The 21,889-nt window shown below is 37.0% G+C and overlaps 1 protein-coding gene across 3 annotated transcripts in view; it reads left to right on the plus strand.

Moving 5' to 3' along the window:
* Positions 1 to 21,889, plus strand: part of TLK1 (tousled like kinase 1) — a 182,329-nt gene that overhangs the window by 69,687 nt on the left and 90,753 nt on the right. The gene's annotated exons all lie outside the window — the stretch shown is intronic.

The following is a 21,889-nucleotide window of genomic DNA, read 5'->3' on the forward strand; positions in this document are numbered from 1 at the left end:
AAATGCTCAAAATTCTGCAAGTCAGGCTTCGACAGTATGTGAACCGTGAACTTCCTGATGTTCAAGCTGGATTTAGAAAAGGCAGAGGAACCAGAGATCAAATTGCCAACATCTGTTAGATCATAGAAAAAGCAAGAGAGTTCCAGAAAAATACCTAATTCTGTTTTATTGACTATGTCAAAGCCTTTGACTGTGTGGATCACAACAAACTGTGTAAAATTCTTAAAGAGATGGGACTATCAGACCACCTTACCTGCCTTCTGTGAAATCTGTATGCAGGTCAAGAAGCAACAGTTAGAACTGGACATGGAACAATGGACTGGTTCCAAATGGGGAAAGGAGTACATCAATGCTGTATATTGTCACCCTGCTTATTTACCTTATATACAGAGTACATCATGAGAAATGCCAGGCTGGATGAAGCACAAGCTGGAGTCAAGATTTTGGGGGAAAATATCAATAACCTCAGATATACAAATGACATTACATGTATGGCAGAAAGCAAAGAACCAAAGAGCCTCTTGATGAAAGAGGAGAGTGAAAAAGTTGACTTAAAACTCAACATTCAGAAAACTAAGATCATGGCATCTGGTCCCATCACTTCATCACAAATACTTAGGGAAACAATGGAAACAGTGACAGACTTTATTTTTTGGGGCTCCAAAATCACTGCAGATGGTGACAGTAGCCATGAAATTAAAAGACACTTATTCCTTAGAAGAAAAGCTATGACCAACCTAGATAGCATATTAAAAAGCAGAGACATTACTTTGCCAACAAAGGTCCATCTAGTCAAAGCTATGGTTTTTCCAGTAGTCAGGTATGGATGTGAGAGTTGGACCATAAAGAAAGGTGAACGCTGAAGAATGTGGTGTTCGAAAAGACCCTTGAGAGTCCTTTGGACTGAAAGGAGATCAAACCAGTCAATCCTAAAGGAAATCAGTCCTTGGTGTTCATTGGAAGGACTGATGCTGAAATTAAAACTCCAATACTTTGGCCAGCTGATGCAAAGAAGTGACTCATTGGAAAAGACCCTGATGCTGGGAAAGATTGAAGACAGGAGAAGAGGATGACAGAGGATAAGATGTTTGGATGCCATCACTGATTGGATGGGCATGAGTTTGAGCAAGCTGAGGGATTTGTTGATGGACAGGGGAGCCTGGCGTGCTGCAGTCTGTGGGGTCTCAAAGAGTCAGATACGACTGAGTGACTGAACTGATACTATATTTTGAGTATTTATGTTGTAATATAGCATAATAGGTTTCAAGAGTAGAAATGAATTTGTTAGATGTACTGTCTTTTTCCCATTACATAATTTTCACCTTTCCTTATCCTTTTTGTTTCTTCTTTGCCCCTGTAACTCATGTTGCTGTTATATATGTTCCTATCTGTACAGTAGTCCACTGCTGCTACCTCCTGCATAAAATGAATAGTGTATCTGTTATGGCTTCCAGTGATCAATCTCAGGGTGTCTCCAACTCCCCGCTACCTCACATTGTGGTGAATTTCTTGTAACTGTTCTCTTTTGTGACTTAGTAAACATTTTTAAAAAATATATTCCTAACAGCAGAATTGATAGAGCATAGGACATGTATAGATTTAAATTGAATAAATAGTGTGTGCTGTTTATAACGGTTGTATAAAACTTATTTGCATTCAGCAGAGTGCATGAGTATTTCTGTATCTCTGTATCCAAGAAACCCTTGGCATCATCCAGATTCCTCATGTTTGATAGCCCAGAAGGTATATTTTGCTGTGCTGTGTGTCTTGCTGGGCTGCTGTGCTGCGCTAAGTCACTTTATCATGTCTGACTCTTTCCTACCCCATGTAACCCACAAGACTTCTCTGTCCATGGAGTTTTCTGGGCAAGGATACTGGAGTAGGTTGCCAGGGGATTTTCTCCACCCAGGGATTGAGCCCATGTCTCTTTTGTCTCCTGTATTGTTTACCATCAGAGCCACTGTTTTTCATATGTCCCTTGTATATTCTGTATATTCCATGTTGATTACATACAGTGCAGATAACTTCTTTCATTTTGTCATGTCTGTTAGCTTTTTTATAGTATCCATCATATCCACCATAAATATGGTACAGAACTCTTTAATGTTGTTATATTCAAACTCACTAATTTTTTTTGCTTTATGGTCTATACCTTAGTATACCAACTTTTGGTTTTACTAAGAAAAACAGTTGTCACCAGTAACCATCTAGGTCAAATGATCTAGATCTATATCTTTTTTGCTATGTTTATATTTTGTTATTTTACTAATTTTCAGCAATAAAAAATATAATAGCAACTTTATTAGAAATTTTAATATGAATTTAAACATACTTAAAAATCTCTTTGTATCAAGTAAATCTTGGTGCACAAGCATCATAAAAGATGAAGGATATTGTTGTGCATCCTTTGAGCTTAAAAATGGCCCAGGTTCTTGTTGCAGAACATTGTATGATCAAGTCCTTCAGTTGAATGAATTAGTGGATGAGAATACAGTGTTTCCCTTTTTCCTCCTCTTAGAAATGTATTGTCCAGTTCATTGATTCTTGAATTTGAGAAAATTCATCTAAGATACTGTCATTTGAAGACTCAGATTTTATTTATATGTTTATTGTCACCATCATCAGTTTTAGGTGCTGTTACCTCTTTATATTTATTTTCTGATTTGTTTAATAGATGTAAATTATCATCTGTCATTTTCTTTTCCTGATCGTCTTAAGTAGAAAATGAAAATTTTTTATTAGCTGGAGTTGATAAAAGCTAAAATCAGACTCCAAAGATAGTTTCTTAGTCATTTATATGTTTTTGAAAGATGATGCAGTACTTTGAGGTAAAGAAAACAACTTTATAATTTATTTATAAATTTATTTTATAATTTATTCACTATTACATCATCCTTTTAGTCATTAAATCTGTACTGTTTTTCTATTTCTACTATAAATTATCACGAAGTTGCTCAAGACAGTACACATTTATCATCTTATAATTCTGTAGCATCTGAAGTCTGACCCAAGTCTCACTGGGCTAAAATCAAGCTGTCTGCATTGCTGCATGTCTTTCTGGGGTCTTGAAGGAGAATTGATTTGCCATGCCTTTTCCAGCTGTGAGAGGCTGCCTGCATTTCTTGGCTGATGGTGTCCTTCCTGCATGTTCAGAGCCAGCAGTGTTGCATCTCTCTTAATCTTTGACATCACATGTAATGGACCATAGCCTAGAAGGGCTCTTCACTTATAATTGCTAATATGATTAGATTGGGCCCACCTCAATCTGGATAATCTGGTATAATTTCCCCATTTTAAAATTCTCATCCTTAATCACATCTGCAGAGTCCCTTTTGCCGTATACAATAACATTCTGGTGTTTAGGGCATAGACATCAATGGGGAGCCAATATTCTGCCTATCATATAATCATTCTTCCGTTTTATTTTAGAGGCTTCTCTTTGTTTCAGCATACTTGAATAATTGATGAACAATGATAAGTAATGACTTCCTTTTATGATATAATAACAAAATATAGGAAAGATAAGATCAGTAAGATCCCATAATGTATTTTGGATTTATGAAAGCCAGTGGACATCTGGTAATTAATTGCAAGGTAGAATGTGTTATATTCTATTAAAAATAAATTCCTATTTTTATTCTGTGGATGGTCTCAAAGAATAAAAGTCCTGAAATATTAATTATTACAAACTGACTTGAAAAAGAAGCCAGAAAGCTAAAGTTGGGTCCAGTGGACTCTGATGGTATTCTAAAAGTGAAATTCTTCTTTCCCACCCGTGAGGCACAAATACAATTGCTTCTGTTTTATAGTTTTACTTTTATATTTATTCTTTAGCCCATTGAGGCCTCATCTTTTATATAATATTGGTAAAGATCAGGTTTTATTTTTCTCCACATAGTAAACCAGTTTTCTCCACTTCTTAAAGCATCCATGTTTTCCCACTGATGTGTGATGCACCTGTATTATGTGTTGATTTGCCATGTGTATATTCTGAGCTGTCTGAAATTTACCTTATGTTCCGGTGGTCTTTCTGTGTTCTTCTGTCAGTATCACGTAAAGAATATGGTTGTGTTTTGGTTTGTCTTGTTTCTGTGGTAAAGCAAGTCTCTCCTTTAATCTTCTTTTGTAAGATTGACTCAATTATTTATGGATCTTTATTCCCTCATGTAAAATTTGAGCATGTCTTTAGTTGTTAGCACTTGGGGATGATTCTTCTTTAATAACTCATTTGTATCTTTTTCCTTTAAAGATCAAATGGAATTTTTGTCCTAAATGCAGATTGATTTTTGGAGTATTGAAATGTTTGTAAGATTAGGTTGTCCCATCTAAGTACCTGAAATGTCTCTCCATTTGTTCAGTTCTCTCTGTAGAGTTATACAGAATTTTTGGCTATTTTTATGAATTTTTTGGGCTTATTTCTGGATACTTGAAAGTTTTTGTGGGTGAAGTATTTTTTATATTTTCTAGTTAGCTCTTGGTGACCTAGGAGGTTTTTTATTTTTATGGACTGGTGTTGTATTTAGTAGTCTTACTTAGGTCTCTTTTATTGGTTATACTACTTTGTTGATTATTTAGATTTGTCCAAGAGAAATAGTTATTTTCCCCAAATTACAGTTTTATTTCTTATACTTCATGTTTGTGTGTGTGTGTATGTGTGTGTGTGTGTTGGTGATGAGCTTCAGTACTATGTCTTGTCCTGTTCAAGAGGAATCATCCAAAGTTTGTCTATTAAGTATAATGTTTGCTGTAGGTTATGTGTATATAACCATGACCACATAGCAGAAGAACTTTTCCATTCCTGGTTAGTTAAGAATTTTTTTGTTCATTTGTCTTAAAAATAGTAAGTGTAACAAATTTTAAAAAACATTGAACTTTGCATTTCTGGGATAAACCCAACTTCGTCATGATATACTATTTTAAAAATTTATTAGATTTAATACATGACTAGCTATTTTAGTTAGGATTTGTACTTGTATGGTTGTAAAAGAAATAGATGCACTGACCTGAAGAGTAATATTTTAGTGAGTTTTGACAAATGTATACACTTGTAGGAATCCACATCTTTTTAAGATATAGAACATTTTCATCACACCACCTTGTCTGTTTTATAAAACAGTATCACACTAGCCCCATAAAGTGAACTATTTTCTTGCTGTTTTTAATTTTTTCAACATCGTATATATGGTAGAAAATGTTCATGGGAAGATGAGTAGACGTTTACCTGTAAAACTGTCTTGTCCTGGGGTTTGTTGTGAAGAAAGGTCTTTCATTATCATTTAAATTTCATTAATATTAGTTAGTTTAATTAATCTATTTCAGTTAAGCTTTTCAGACTTATTAGTGGATAGTTATAACACATGAAAAAAAATCTCAATTCTTATTCATTTCTGTTTATTCTTTCAGATTCTGCTTTTCTGTTCATTCCTGCCAGAGCTCTAATTAAGTAACTGTTTCAAAGAATTTGGTTTTAATCTGTTTCAGTTTATTTTCCTCATTGATTTCTGTCATCATAATTTACTTGTTGGATTTGCTCTGTGGCTCTTCTTCCAGCTGTTGAGTTGAATGAGTTAGATTATTTATATGGCAACATAATTAATATACAGTAAAATGTATGGATTTTAAGTGACTTGTGCTGTAAGTTTTGTGAATGCATAAAATTGTGTAACCTCCACCACAATTAGGATGTAATATAGTTCTCAGAATATTCCCCCATGCCCTTTTGTACTCTGTCCTTTAGGTTGCCTCTGGTAACCACTGATTTATTTACTGTTTTTATAGTTTTGTCTTTGCAAGCCTGTCATACAAATGGAGTCAGTATTATAAATATGTAACCTTAGATTCTGACTTCTTTTATCTTAGAAAAATGCATTCCTTTGAGATTCATCCATTGTTGTAATATTATCAATAGTTAATTTTTATTGTTAAATAGTGTTCTATTGTATAAAATATTGATACATTTGTTTTTTAAATTTTTATTAAAATATAGTTGATTTACAGTGTTGTGTGTCAGGTGTACAGCAAAGTGAATTCAGTTATACATGCATACATATATATATATTTTCTTTAGATTCATTTCCATACAAGATACTGAGTATAGTTCCCTCTGCTATAGAGTAGGTCCTTGTTGGTTATCTGTTTTTTATACTGTAGTGTGTAAAAATAAACCACAATTTTTTTAAAAATCCATTTCTACTAGATAAAGAGCATCTAGGTTATTTTAAGTATTTTAAGGATTACAAATACACTTACTATAAACATTTGTATGTTCACTCCTCTTAAGTTTAGTTATTTTGAGCTCTTCTTTTGTTATAGAATTAAATTTTTTGCATTGTTTTTTGAAAATACAGTTTGTGTGACATCAGTGCTGAAATGTGCCCTGTTTTATAAACATTTCATATCTAATAGCTTCTAGTTGTATTAGTTCAGATCTTGGAGATCTCCTTGTATTGTCGTATTTTTAAATCTTTAATTGTGATTATTGAGGTATGCATTTCAGCTTGTTGTTTATCAGTTTTGGCTTGATGTATTTTGATGCTACCTTTTTACATGCATATATCTTTTTTGGTTCTTTTCATGGCTACATAATTATTTTTTAGAAAATACTTGTTTTTTTAGATCTTAAGTACTGTCCTTGGCTTTGTTTTGGTTCATATTTGTCTTAGGTATGTTTTTCTGTTCCTTTATTTTTATTATTTTTAATTGTGTTTCTTATAGACAGTATGTCTCCTCTTTTGGACGGAAAATGAGCATTTTTCTCAAATGGTGGATTCAGTCTGTTACACCTATTATAATTATTTTTATTTTCTGACTTGGTTCTGCCATCTATTGGTTGATACCTTCTAATTGATATCTTCTTGACTTTCATTCCCTTCCACTCCTTGCTTTCCATTGGACAGATGCAGTTTTTCCTGATGTTTTAAAGGTTATATGTTTAAAAAAAAAGTTACATGTTCTGTTTTTAGTTTTATGATGAAACTCTTTAGTCATTTATTTCTGTTCTCTCTCTAACTGGTATTTATGCATTCCTGCATGGTCGCCTCTGCCCACCCCCCTCCCCCACCTTTTTGAAACAACTTTTTACTTTGAAAAGTAATACTATACTTATAGAAAAATTGGAAATATTTTACAAGAATACTTCTATACTCTTTATCTAGATTTAAGAAATATAAGCATTTTTGTCAATTTTGTGTTCATGAGTGTATACACATCTCCATCATCTCTTTCAAGTATCGTCTCTGTGATAAATGTGAACAGACCTATGGCTGATTCATGTTGCTGTTTAGTAGAAACTTAACACTGTAAAGCAGTTTTTCTTCGATTAAAAAAAACCCCCCAAACTGTAAACAGACCTTTTCAAGGAACCTTATTCACTTTAGTGGGGACTAGGACTTAGGAACCAAGCTGCTGCTGCTGCTGCTGCTAAGTCGCTTCAGTCGTGTCCGACTCTGTGCGACCCCAGAGACGGCAGCCCACCAGGCTCCCCCGTCCCTGGGATTCTCCAGGCAAGAACACTGGAGTGGGTTGCTATTTCCTTCTCCAATGCATGAAAGTGAAAAGTGAAGGTGAAGTTGCTCAGTCGTGTCCGACTCTGTGCGACCCCATGGACTGCAGCCCACCAGGCTCCTCCGTCCATGGGATTTGCCAGTCAAGAGTACTGGAGTGGGGTGCCATTGCCTACTCCGAGGAACCAAGCTAGGTATGCTTAATGTTATGTGGCAATCTCTTAGAAGAGTGTCAGCTAATGTAGGAAGAATATAGACTCAGAAAATCAACATAGTGTTTCCCAGTACTGATTAAGTTAAGGATCATCAATGGATGCTAAAACCATTTAGTAAAACGTTTTGGAGAACAGTGTTTTACAGGGTTTCAAAGTTTCACCCTATTGTTAGTTGCCAAGTCCTGTCAGAACTCTCTGTGATCTCATGAACTGTAGCAACCTGGCTTCCCGGTCCTTCACTATTTCCCAGAGTTTGCTCAAACTCACATTCATTGAATTACTTATGCCATCCAGTCCAACCATCCTACTGTCTGTTGCCCCTTTCTCCTGCCCTCAGTCTTTCACAGACAGGGACTTTGCCAGTGAATCATCTGTTCGCATCAGGTAGTCAAAGTATTGGAGCTTCAGCATCAGTCCTTCCATTGAATATGCAGGACTGATTTCCTTTATGATTGACTGGTTTGATCTTGCAGTCCAAAGGACTCTCGAGTCTTCTCTAGCACCAGTTCAAAAACATTAGTTCTTCAGCGCTCAGCCTTCTTTATGGTCCAGCTCTCACATTGTTATATGACTGTTGGAGGAACCATAGCTTTGACTATACGGACCTTTGCCTCTGCCTTTTAATATGCTGTCTAGGTTTGTCATTGCTTCTCTTCCCAGGAGCAAGCGTCTTTTAATTTCATGATCACAGTCATCATGTGCAGTGATTTTAGAGCTCAAGAGAATAAAATCTGTCACTGTTTCCATTTTCCCCATCTATTTGCCATGAAGTGATGGGACCTGATGCCATTATCTTCGTTTTTTGAATGTTGAATTTTAAGCCAGCTTTTTCACTCTCCTGTTTCGCCTTCATCAAGGGGCTCTTCTGTTCCTCTTCACTTTCTGCCATTAGAGTGGTATCATCTGCGTATCTGAGATCGTTGTTATTTCTTTTGGCAATCTTGATTCCAGCTTGATTCATCCAGCCTGGCATTTCACATGACATACTCTGCATAGACGTGAAATAAGCCGGATAACAATATACAGCCTTGACATGCTGTTTTCCTCAATTTTGAACCAGCCCTTTGTTCCATGTCCAGTACTAACTGTTGGTTCTTGTCCTGCATGCAGGTTTCTCAGGAGGCAAGTAAGATGGTCAGCTGTTGCCAACTCTTGAAGAATTTTCCAGTTTGTTGTGATCCACACAGTCAAATGCTTTAGTATAGTCAGTGAAGCAGAAGTAGATGTTTTTCTGAAACTCCCTTGTTTTTTCTGTAATCCTTCAGATGTTGGCAGTTTGATCTCTGGTTCCTCTGCCTTTTCTAAACCCAGCTTGTACATCTGAAAGTTCTTGATTGACATACTGCTGAAGCCTAGCTTGAAGGATTTTGAGCATAATCTTGCTAGCATGTTAAATGAATGCAATTGTATGGTAATTTGAACATTCTTTGGTGTTATCTTTCTTTGGGACTGGAATGAAAACTGACCTTTTCCAATCCTGTGGTCACTGCTGAGTTTTCCAAATTTGCTAGTGTATTGAGTACGGCACTTTAATAGAATCATCTTTTAGGATTTGAAGTAGCTCAACTGGCATTCCATCACCTCCACTAGCTTTGTTTGTAATAATGCTTCCTAAGGCCCACTTGACTTTACACTGTAGGATGTCTGGCTGTAGGTGAGTGACCACCATTGTGGTTATCTGGGTCATTAACACCTTTTTTTGTGTAGTTCTTCTGTGTATTCTTGCCAACTCTTCTTAATCTCTTCTGCTTCTGTTAGGTCCTTGCTGTTTCTGTCCTTTATTGTGCCCATCTTTAAATGAAATGTTCCTTTCGTATCTCTTTTTCTTGAAGAAATCTCTAGTCTTTCCCATTCTGCTGTTTTTCTCTCTTTCTTTGAATTGTTTACTTAAGGCTGCTTTCTCATCTCTCCTTGCTATTCTTTGGAACTCAGCATTCAGTTGGGTTTATCTTTCTCTTTCTCCTTTGCCTATTTTTTTTTCTTCTTTTCTCATCTATTTGTAAGGCCTCCTCAGGCAACCACTTTGTCTTCTTGCATTTCTTTTTCTTGGGGATGGTTTTGATCACTGCCTCCTGTGCAGTGTTACAAACCTGTCCATAGTTCTTCAGGGATTCTGTCTACCAGATCTAATCCCTTGAATCTATTCATCATCTCCACTGTAATCATACAGGATTTGATTTAGATCATACCTGAGTAGCCTAGTGGTTTTTCCTACTTTCTTCAATGTGAGCCTGAATTTTGTAATAAGGAGCTGATGATCTGAGCCACAGTCTGCTCCAAGTCTTGTCTTTGCTGACTGTATAGAGCTTCTCCACCTTTGGCTGCAAAGAATATAATCAATCTGGTTTCAGTATTGACCATCTGGTGATGTCGATGTGTAGAGTCATCTCTTGTGTTGTTGGAAGAGGGTGTTTGCTATGACCAGTGTGTTTTCTTGGCAAAACTCTGTTAGCCTTTGCCCTGCTTCATTTTGTACTCCAAGGCCAAACTTGCCTGGTACTCCAGGTATCTCTTGACTTCCTAGTTTTGCATTCCAGTCCCTTATCATGAAAAGAACATTCTGGGCATTGGTTCTAGAAGGTCTCATAGGTCTTTATAGAATCGTTCAACTTCAGCTTCTTTGGCATTAGTTTTTGGGGCATAGACTTGGATTACTGTGATGCTGAATGGTTTGCCTTTGAAACGAACTGAGATCATTCTGTCATTTTTGAGATTGCACTAAGTACTGCATTTTGGACTCTTTTGTTGGCTGTGAGGCTACTCCATTCCTTCTAAGCGATTCTTGCCCACAGTAGTAGATATAATGGTCATCTAAATAAAATTTACCCGTTTCCATCCTTTTTAGTTCACTGATTCCTAAAATGTTGATGCTCACTCTTGCCATCTCCTGTTTGACCACTTCCAATTTACCTTGATTCATGGACCTAACATTCCAGGTACCTATGCGATATTGTTCTTTATAGCATCAGACTTTACTTTTACCCCCAGTCACATCCACAGCTGGGCATCCTTTCTGCTTTGGCCCAGCCTCTTCATTCTTTGGAACTATTTCTGTAGTCTTTCCCGGTAGCATATTGGACATCTGTCATCCTGGGGGGCTCATCTTTCTGTGTAATATCTTTCTGCCTTTTTATACTGTTCATGGGGTTCTCAGTGCAAGAATACTGAAGTGGTTTTTCATTCCCTTCTCCACCCTATAGATTAGTTATTAATTATAAAAGAGCAAATGTGCCTTTAAAGTAGAGAGATGTGTTGATTACCACCATAGTAAATAAGGTTAAGCTTTGCACTAGTCATGTCACAGAGAGCTTGATATGCGCATCTCGAGGGTGATGTAATAAGAATAACACTGATCACTTCTAGTTTTCATTGCTTTGAATTTAATCATGAGGAAATACCCCTGGGGCATCCTGGTGGCTGGTGCCATGAAGAGCAAACAGAAGTAGAGGGACCATTCTAAGTCGGATGAGACAAAAAAGACTTATCACCCAAATGCAGTGTGTGACTCTAGATCCTGATTTCTTCCTGGATTGGGAGAAAAACAATTTTAAAGGACATTTTTGAGACAACAGGGAAAATTTGAGTGTGGAGTGTATGTTGGATGATGATACTGTACTAATGTTGGTTTTGTTGTTCTTTGGGGGATAAGCTTGTATTATAAAAATACTTACTTAAATTTAATAGTACAGATAAAGATTAGAGAGGGCTTCTCTGGTGGCTCAGTGGTGAAGAACCCGCCTGCCATTGCAGGAGATGTGGATTCGATGCCTGGGTTAGGAAGATCCCCTGGAGGAGAAAATGGCAACCCACTCCAGTATTCTTACCTGGGATTTTGCATGGACAGAGGAGCCTGGCAGGCTACAGTCCATGGGGTATCAAAAGAGTCGGACACGGCTTAGCAAATAGACAATAACAAACAACAGAACCTTACAGGATGTCAGATAGTGGTGAGCAATGACTCTTACAGTGTTTTTTATTTGAATTGATAGTGATAACGTGCCTGTGAAATGCATTGTTAATATGAGTCAGATTTTAATAATAGCAACACCAGGAGTTTGTAATGTGGAAATAAACTCATTTGAAGAATCAAATTTCTGATAATGATCATGCTCTGAGAGAAGAGGAATGAGGGAGAAAGATAAGAAAATCATCTAGGAATATAGAATAGTTCATTAAGATTTGATTTTTAGGGTTATATGTTTGCTGAAAGTAAGAAAGTAGTAAGCAGAAGAGCAGAGATACTATACATAGAACTTTTACTATGATGGGGTATAGGAGGAAGAACAAAAAGAAACTTAGTCTAATAAATATGAGGAAGAAAGAGGAAACATTTTTACCTGCTTTTATACAATATAGTAGAAGTAAAGCCAAGTGTATATTATGATAAAAAAATGAGAATCTTATCTTTAGGCAGTTGACAGGAAACATACCCCCAAAATGACAAAGACTGGAATTAACCGGAAAGAAAATATTTCAGATAATCATGAAGTAAAAGACAGTAAAATCAAATACAAATTTGAGATTAGTATCTCCTCAACTTCAGACCCTTCCGAAGACTTACCATCACAGTTAAAATGAAATGGTCATAGTAGATCTTCTGATCTAGCTCTAGACTACCCTATTTGACTGTCCCGATACTGCACTCAAACTGGTTTATTTGCCAGTTGTCTCAAATACACTTACCTAACTTCAGGTTTCTGCTCAAATGTCACCTCTTTATATAGGCATTCTATGATGCTCTGTGTATGATATTCCTATACCATTCTTCCTTCCTCCACTTAGTTTTTAAGAAGTACTTACTGGTTTCTTCAGTTCAGTTTAGTCGCTCAGTCATGTCTGACTCTTTGCTATCCCGTGGACTGCAGCACGCCAGGCCTTCCTGTCCATCCACCAGCTCCCAGAGTTTACTCAAACTCATGTCCATCAAGTCAGTGATGCCATCCAACCATCTCATCCTCTGTCATTCCCTTCTCCTCCTGCTCTCAATCTTTCCCAGGATCAGGGTCTTTTCTAATGGGTCAGCTCTTCACATCAGGTGGCCAGAGTACTGGAGTTTCAGCTTCAGCATCAGTCCTTCCAATGAATATTCAGGACTGATTTCCTTTAGAATGGACTGGTTGGATCTCCTTGCAGTCCAAGAGACTCTGAAGGGTCTTCAGTACCACAGTTCAGAAGCATCAGTTCTTCAGTGCTCTCATATCCATACCTGACTACTGGAAAAACCATAGCCTTGACTATATGGACCTTTGTTGGCAAAGTAATATCTCTGCTTTTTAATATGCTATCTAGGTTGGTCATAGCTTTTCTTCCGAGGAGTAAGCATCTTTTAATTTCATGGCTGCAGTCACCATCTGCAGTCATTTTGGAGCCCCCAAAAATAAAGTCTGTTGCTGTTTCCACTGTTTCCCCATCTATTTGCCATGAAGTGATGGGACCGGCTGCCATGATCTTAGTTTTCTGAATGTTGAGTTTTAAGCCAACTTTTTTACTCTCCTCTTCACTTTTCATTGAGAGGCTCTTCAGTTCTTCTTCGCTTTCTGCCGTAAGGGTGGTGTCATCTGCATATCTGAGGTTATTGATATTTCTCCTGGCAATCTTGATACTGGCTTGTGCTTCATCCAGCCCGGTGTTTCTCATGATGTACTCTGCATAGAAGGTAAATAAGCAGGGTGACAATATACAGCATTGATGTACTCCTTTCCCCATTTGGAACCAGTCCATTGTTCCATGTCCAGTTCTAACTGTTGTTTCTTGACCTGCATACAGATTTCTCAGGAGGCAGGTCAGTTGGTCTGGTATTCCCATCTCTTTCAGAATTTTCCACAGTTTATTGTGATCCACACAGTCAAAGGCTTTGGCATAGTCAATAAAGCAGAAATAGATGTTTTTCTGGAACTCCCTTGCTTTTTTGATGATCCAGTGGATACTGGCAATTTGATCTCTGGTTCCTCTGCCTTTTCTAAATCCAGCTGGAGCATCTGGAAGTTCATGGTTTATGTACTGTTGAAGCCTGGCTTGGAGAATGTTGAGCATTACTTTACTAGCATGTGAGATGAGTGCAATTGTATGGTAGTCTGAACATTCTTTGGCATTGCCTTTCTTTGGGATTGGAATGAAAACTGACCTTTTCCAGTCCTGTGACCACTGCTGAGTTTTTCAAATTTTCTGGCATATTGTATTGAACGCAGCACTTAATAGCATCATCTTATAGGATTTGAAATAGCTCAACTGGAATTCCATCACCTCCACTAGCTTTGTTCGTAGTGATGCTTCCTAAGGCCCATTTAACTTCGCATTTCAGGATGTCTGACACTAGGTGAGTAATCACAGCATTGTGATTTTCTGGGTCATAAAGATCTTTTTTGTATAGTTCTGTATATTCTTGCCACCTTTTCTTAATATCTTTTGTTTCCATTAGGTCCATACCATTTCTGTCCTTTATTGAGCCCATCTTTGCATGAAAATTTCCCTTGGTATCTCTAATTTTCCTGAAGAGATCTCTAGTCTTTCCCATTTTATTGTTTACTTCTATTTCTTTGCACTGATCACTTAGGAAAGCTTTCTAATCTTTCCTTGCTGTTCTTTGGAACTCTACATTCAAATGGGTATATTTTTCCTGTCAGTATAGTAGGACTGATCAGGGAGGGGAAAATTTACATTTCTATAATGAAATTTTTTCTGTGTGCTTGTGTTACTTGTATGTTTTAAAAACCATCTTGTGAATATTTGCAAAAATTTTTTTCTGCTTTGAAGACTTCAAAAGTCTGTGAGTTTGTGCTTACATGTGTGCTTACTGTATATCTGAATGTATAATAATTACATAATCATTTATAGATTCTGTTAAGCTTTCACCCCCACACTCTTTTCCTTAACAACTTGAAACTTTTTGTATTGCAATATAATTCATAGACTGTAAAACTGACTCTATGAAAGTGTATTTTTCAGTGATATCTAGTATATCACAAGGTTGTTCAGCCGTCACCACTAATTCCAGAATATTTTTATCACCCTCAAAGGAAACCCTATAAAAATTTACAGCAATTCCTCATTTTCCTGCTTTCTTCCCCTGCTCTTTGTCCCCTGGAAACCACTGGTCTACTTTCTATCTCTATGGATTTGCCCCTTCTGAATGTTTCACATAAATCGAATCAGTCATACAGAACATTGCGTTTAACGTCTGTGGCAGGTTTTTTCACCTAGTTGAGTATTTTCAAGGTTCATGAATATTGTAGTATGTGTTAGTACTCATTTCTTTTTATTACTGGGTGTTTCATTATATTGATGTGTTTCACATTTTGTATATTCATTCGCAGTTGGTGGACATTTAGGTTGTTTTTATTTTTTTTTTACAGGAATAATGCTGCTGTGAATATTCTGATACAAGTTTTCGTGTAGACATATGTTTTCAGTTCTCTTAGGTATATACCAAGGAATGTAATTACAGCATTATGATAGTGACATAGGAAAGAAAATAGACGAGTGGAAGAGAATAGGCTCCAGTAGCAGAGCCATTCATATATACTAACTTAATATATGACAAAGGTGATACTGCAGTGCAGTGGGGAAAGTGTGGTCTTTTAGAATAGGTAATGCTGGATCAGTTGAATATCCACATGGGAAAGAAAATGACTCAGATCATCACTCCTTGCCATCATAGAAAAATCAATTCCAAGTGATTTGTAGATCTGAATATGAAAAATAAAAACAGTAAAGCTTTAATAAGAATAATGACAGATTCATAAATGGGTCACAAAAGGCTGTAGTCATAAAGGAAATCATTTGATAAATGCAGCTATGTTCAAATGATACCAGTATATGAGTGGAAGGGAAAATCATAGAGGATTCATACCCAGAATATGTAAAGAATTCCTACAGCTCAGGAAGGAAAAAGACACACAAGGGTCAGAGCTTTAAAAGCCGTAAGGAAAATTAGATGAAGCATGCCCCATTCTTTTAACCCTACATTCATTCTTCATAGAGGCAGTACTTCTCACCTGTAGTTTTTTATTATACCACATATGTTTTACCTTTTTATGTTTATATTTCTAAATAAGATTATTACAGTTCTTTGTGGGTTTTTTTCAGTTTTTTTGGTATTTATTGACTTCCTTTTATAAAAGATGCAGTGTAACACTTAACATTATCCAACCCTCAAGCTTCTACAACCCTATCCTAATTTAGATATATTTTAGTTTTTGGTTAGATCATTATTTCATTGTTTATATTATGACTAAATTTTATTCACAGCTTTGAGATTCCATAATTATGTTTCTGTTAATACTTTTGTACAACTTTTTGTTTTTCCTAGAGTTGACTTATTTCTTTAGTTTATTAGTATTCATGTAAGCATCCATATAATCTCTAGCAGATATTATCAGTCTTTTTTTCAAATATGTTTATTTACCTGTTTTCATCTTATTTTTCTGTTGGCATAGCCTTTGACCCAGTAGGTCAGTAAGTAAAGACCTAGCTCAGTAGGTAAAGAATCTGCCCATGATGCAGGAGACCCAGGTTCGATCATTGGGTCAGGAATATCCCTTGGAGAAGGAAATGGCAACCCACTCCAGTATCCTTGCCTGGAAAATCTCATGGACACAGGAACCTGGTGGGCTGCAGTCCGTGGGGTCGCAAAGAGTTGGGCACGACTGAGCAACTTATTACCTACTTACTTACAGCCTCTGAAATCTAGACTAGTTACTCTCTGTGTCTTCTGGGTGCCTGTCATCCTGGAATCACTCTTATTTTTCATCATAGGGATTCATTCTGTGTCTGTCCCATGTTTGAGCTCGTTTCTTAAATGCCCTATTTTCATCATTCTTGGTTTATTCTTTTGTTTGTTGGTGCAGATTTTCTAGTCATTTCCTAAGAAAAGGTAAATGGGTAGTCAGATATGTGAGACCTTGGGTATTGTCATCTTCTCACTTAGCTGTTAGTTTGGGTGTAGGATTCTAGGTTGGAAATCATTTTAACAGAGTTTTGAAGGCATTATTCCATTGCCTTCTAGCTTCCAGTGTTACTCCTGAGCACTCCAGTGCTGCTCTTATTCCTGATCAATGTAGATTTTCCTGTTTATTCTTCTCTAGAAGCTTCACATCCTTGGTATTTAAATTTATTATAATGTGTGTTGGTATAGATTTTCCTTGAACCAGTGTGATTCAGAAGTGTATCCTTCCAATCCAGAAACTAATGTTTACTTGTTCTTTAAAAGTTTCTTCAATTATTTCTTTGATAATTTTACCTCATTAGATTTCTTTCTTTTTTCTGGAACTCTTTTTTTGGAACAGTACCTCTTGGACAGATTCTCTAGTTTTCTTTTTTTCTTTTTATTTTTTTCTCTTCCTGGGAAGGTTTCTTCAGCTTTATCTTTGAATTCATCCAGTTTATTTTCTGTGTGTTTCTGCTATCATATTTTTAATTTCCAGGAGTGGTATTTTGGGTTTTTTTAGGGGGAAGGGAGGAGTGGGGGTGGGTGGGTGTTCACTCTCTCCTTTTTTTTAACTTAAAAGTTATTTATTTATTTATTTGATTTTGACCACACTGTGCAGCATGCAGGATCTTAGACTCCAACCAGGGATGAAACTGGCTTCCCATGCAGTGGAAGTGTGGCGTATTAACTGCTGGACAGCCAGGGAAAGTCCTTTAGGATTGTTCTTAAAATGTTTCATTTTCGTAGTTTGCTGTTACTAGGGTATTCAGTTCAGCTCAGTCGCTCAGTCGTGTCCGACTCTTCGACCCCATAAATTGCAGCATGCCAGGCCTCCCTGTCCATCACCAACTCCCGGAGTTCACCCAAACTCATGTCCATCGAGTCGGTGATGCCATCCAGCCATCTCATCCTCTGTCGTCCCCTTCTCCTGCCCCTAATCCCTCCCAGCATCAGAGTCTTTTCCAATGAGTCACTCTTTGCATGAGGTGGTCAAAGTATTGGAGTTTCAGCCTCAGTATCAGTCCTTCCAATGAACACCCAGGACTGATCTCCTTTAGGATGGACTGGTTGGATCTCCGTGCAGTCCAAGGGACTCTAAAGAGTCTTCTCTAGCACCACAGTTCAAAAGCATCAATTCTTCGGCCCTCAGCTTTCTTCACAGTCCAACTCTCACATCCATACATGACCACAGGAAAAACCATAGCCTTGACTAGACGGACCTTTGTTGGCAAAATAATGTCTCTGCTTTTTAATATGCTATCTGGGTTGGTTATAACATTCCTTCCAAGGAGTAAGCGTCTTTTAATTTCATGGCTGCAGTCACCATCTGCAGTGATTTTGGAGTCCCAAAAAATAAAGTCAGCCACTGTTTCCACTGTTTCCCAGTCTATTTCCCATGAACTGATGGGACCAGATGCCATGATCTTCGTTTTCTGAATGTTGAGCTTTAAGCCAACTTTTTCACTCTCCTCTTTCACTTTCATCAAGAGGCTCTTTAGTTCCTCTTCACTTTCTGCCATAAGGGTGGTGTCATCTGCGTATCTGAGGTTATTGATATTTCTCCCGGCAATCTTGATTCCAGCTTGTGCTTCTTCCAGTCCAGCATTTCTCATGATGTACTCTGCATATAAGTTAAATAAGCAGGGTGACAATATACAGCCTTGATGTACTCCTTTTCCTATTTGGAACCAGTCTGTTGTTCCATGTCCAGTTGTAACTGTTGCTTCCTGACCTGCATATAGGTTTCTCAAGAGGCAGGTCAGGTGGTCTGGTATTCCCATCTCTTTCAAAATTTTCCACAGTTTATTGTGATCCACACAGTCAAAGGCTTTGGCATAGTCAGTAAAGCAGAAATAGATGTTTTTCTGGAACCCTCTTGCTTTTTCCATGATCCAGCGGATGTTGGCAATTTGATGTCTGGTTCCTCTGCCTTTTCTAAAATCAGCTTGAACATCTGGAAGTTTATGGTTCATGTATTGCTGAAGCCTGGCTTGGAGAATTTTGAGCATTACTTTACTAGCGTGTGAGATGAGTGATAGTTTTATTTTGTATGAAGTTTTTTTTTCTGCTTCCTGGGTTGTCTTTTGCCTGTGGGCTTAAAAAATTTTTTTTTGTTTATATTCTTCCGATATCTGGTGATATGGGGCCTTCTTCATATCTGTACGTTAGGTACTGGAACACTTACTGGAAGTGTTGTTTGAGTAGGCAGGATTTACTTCAGTAGGATGAGTTGACTGGGTCCTTCTTCTGAGAGATTTTTGATTCTTGGTGTCTGTAAGTCTTGTCTCTTAAACCATGTTTTGTTTTCCTAGAGAGAAATTCTGTAATCTTCAGCCTGAAGAGTTTAAGTTTGGCTGCCGCCTTTCTAGTTTAGCACAGAAAGGTGCCGAGTGTCTTCATGTAGTGTGTAGCTGTGCACCCAAGGCCTCTCTTTCCTCATCTGCGCCTTACGTGTCTCAGTACAGAGTTCCCCTGGCTTCCATTTCCAGAGATGAAGTCTGACCTCCAGTACCAATTGTGACAAGCTAGCTGTCAGTCATATCCTTTTTTGTTCTCATGAATGTAATATGTGTTCTTTCCCTGGCTGCTTTCAAGATTTTATTTTTTTTTAATTGTAAGGTTTTTTTTTTTGAAGTATAAGTGATGTTTAAGATTACATTTAGATTAGATCACATGTATACAATATAATGATTCCATATTTGTGTATGTTGCAAAGTGATCATCACAGTCTAGTTAACATCACCATACATGGTTACAATTGTTTTCCTTGTGATGAGGATTTTTAAGATGTACTTTCTCAGCAACTTTCAAATATGCAAATATAATATTATTAACTGTTGTTGCCATGCTGTACATTATATCCCCAAGACTTATTTATTTTATAACTGGAAGTTTGTACTTTTTGACCCCATTTATCCATTTCTCCCCCATCCCCCACTTGTCTCTGGAAACCACCAATCTCTTCTCTATATCTTTGAGCTTGGGCTTTTAAATTTTTATTGTTTTTTTAAGATTCCACACAAAAGTGCGATCAGAAGGTATTTGTCTTTCTCTGACATATTTCCCTTAGCATAGTGTCTTCAGGTTCTATGTTGCCACAAATGGAAAGATTTCCCTTTTTCTTAATGGCTGAATAGTGTTCTTATATACATATATATACATACACACACCACATTTTCCTTACCCACTCATCAATTGATAGACACTTAGGTTGCTTCCATGTCTTGTCTGTTGTAAACAATGCTACAGTGAACATTGAGGTGCAGATATAATTTTGAGTTACTGTTTTTATTTTCTTCAGATAAACATGCAGAAATGGAATTCCTAAAACATATGGTAGTTCTTGGCAAGGATATGGAGGCTTTCCAGGTGGATCAGTGGTAAAAAAAAATCTGCATGCTAATACAGGAGATGTGGGTTCTATCTCTGGGTCAGGAAGATCCCCTAGAGGAGGAAATGGCAACCCACTTGAATATTTCTCCCTGGAGAATCTCATGGACAGAGAAGCCTGGTAGGCTACTCTGGGGTCACAAAGAGTCAGACATGACTGAGTGTGCACACATGCGCGTGGTAGTTCTGTGCTTTTTTGAGGATACCCCACAGTGTTTTCCCTAGTGGCTGCACCAGTTTACATTCCAACCAGCAGTGTAGGAGAGTTCTCGTCTCCACATCCTCACCAGCACTTGTTATTTCTTGTCTTTTTGATGATGGCCACCCTAATAAATATGAGGTAATACCTCATTGTGGTAAGATTTTTTTACTTTGTTTTTCAGCAGTTTGACTGTGATATAGCTATATATGATTTTCTTTGTACTTATCTTGCTTGGGATCATCAGTGTGTAAATTTATGTCTCACCAATGTTTAGAAGTTTCTGCCTATTTCTTAAAAAAATTTTTTTTTGTCCTTTTCTCTCCTTCTGTGACTCCAAATTCATGTGTTAGACTACTTAATAGTGTCTAGCAGATAACTGCTTTTCAGTATTTTTCTCTGTTTCTTAGTTGGACTAATTTTTGATCTGTCTTCAATACTTTATCCATTCTCTGTTAAACCCATACTGTGAATTTTTATTTTAGAAAGTGAATTTTTCAGTTTGGTATTTCCATTTGGCTCTTTTTGATATTTTTATTTCTCTGCTGAAATTTCCAACTTGTTCATTTAGTTACAAGTTTATTTTCCCTTCTTGCCTTGAGCGTATTTACAGGTGGCTGCTTTAAGATCTTTGCTAATTTTAATATCTGGGTTGCCTTGTGGTTGTTCTCTATTGATTGTCTTTTCTCTTGAGTATGGGTCTCATTTTCTTGTTTCTTCATATGCTAAGAAATTTTGTATTATATCCTGCATACTGTAATGATACATTGTAGTAACTCTGGGATTTAGTGTGTTTTTATGGAGAGAGTTAGTATTTTGGTTATTATTTGTATTTGCAAGCAGTTAATTTGGCTGAACTGAAATCTAAACTGTGCCTCCCTGAAGAGGATGGCAGATCTTACTGGATGCTTAGAATCTGTTCCACTCTTGCATAGGTCAGTGACCAGCCAGAAATATGGGTACAGTTCTTTGTGGTTCTCTCTCTCTTTGTGGTTCTTTATTTTCCAGTATGTATCTTCTCACTTTCCATTACTGTGGCAGCTTCAAACTCCCAATTTTCAAGCCAGTAAGACTGTATCTTTTGATTCAAATTTCAGCTGCTCTGTGCAGCTCAATCTAGGGGCCTTCTCTCAGGCAAAAGCTGTAGAAATAGGAAACCCATCCAATTCTGTTTTTTCCTTCCAAATATTGTCTTCTAACCAGATTCTGCCTGTTTTTGATTGCTCAAGTGCCTTTAGGTAGTTGTTTTATATACTTTTTTTCTGGAATTTATTGTTATCTGTGTGAATGTTGTTCTGATAAGAGATATTGAGTTATTACTCATGGCAGGGTCTGTGGGGTGTGTGTTTTTTTTGAAAGGTAAAAATCTCATGTTTTTAAAATAATTTAATTAATTTATGTATTTATTTCCTCCTTTCTGTATCTCACACACAGCAGTCTCAACAATGTGTGTACTATCACAATGACCACAGAGATTATTGAAAATAGTGTAAAAATTTGCTTGTGCTTTCCATGAATTTCCATACCATAGTTTTCAAAACATTTTGTATACATTTAGCCATTAAATTTTATACTCTATTCCATGTACTTCTTATCTAATCTGTGTCAGCAAGAATGTTACTGCTTGCCATCATGGGAGCAGTGTTTCCCAATTTTT

Source organism: Bos indicus x Bos taurus, chromosome 2, assembly GCF_003369695.1.
Source record: "Bos indicus x Bos taurus breed Angus x Brahman F1 hybrid chromosome 2, Bos_hybrid_MaternalHap_v2.0, whole genome shotgun sequence".
In the NCBI taxonomy this organism is placed as follows: Eukaryota; Metazoa; Chordata; class Mammalia; order Artiodactyla; family Bovidae; genus Bos; species Bos indicus x Bos taurus.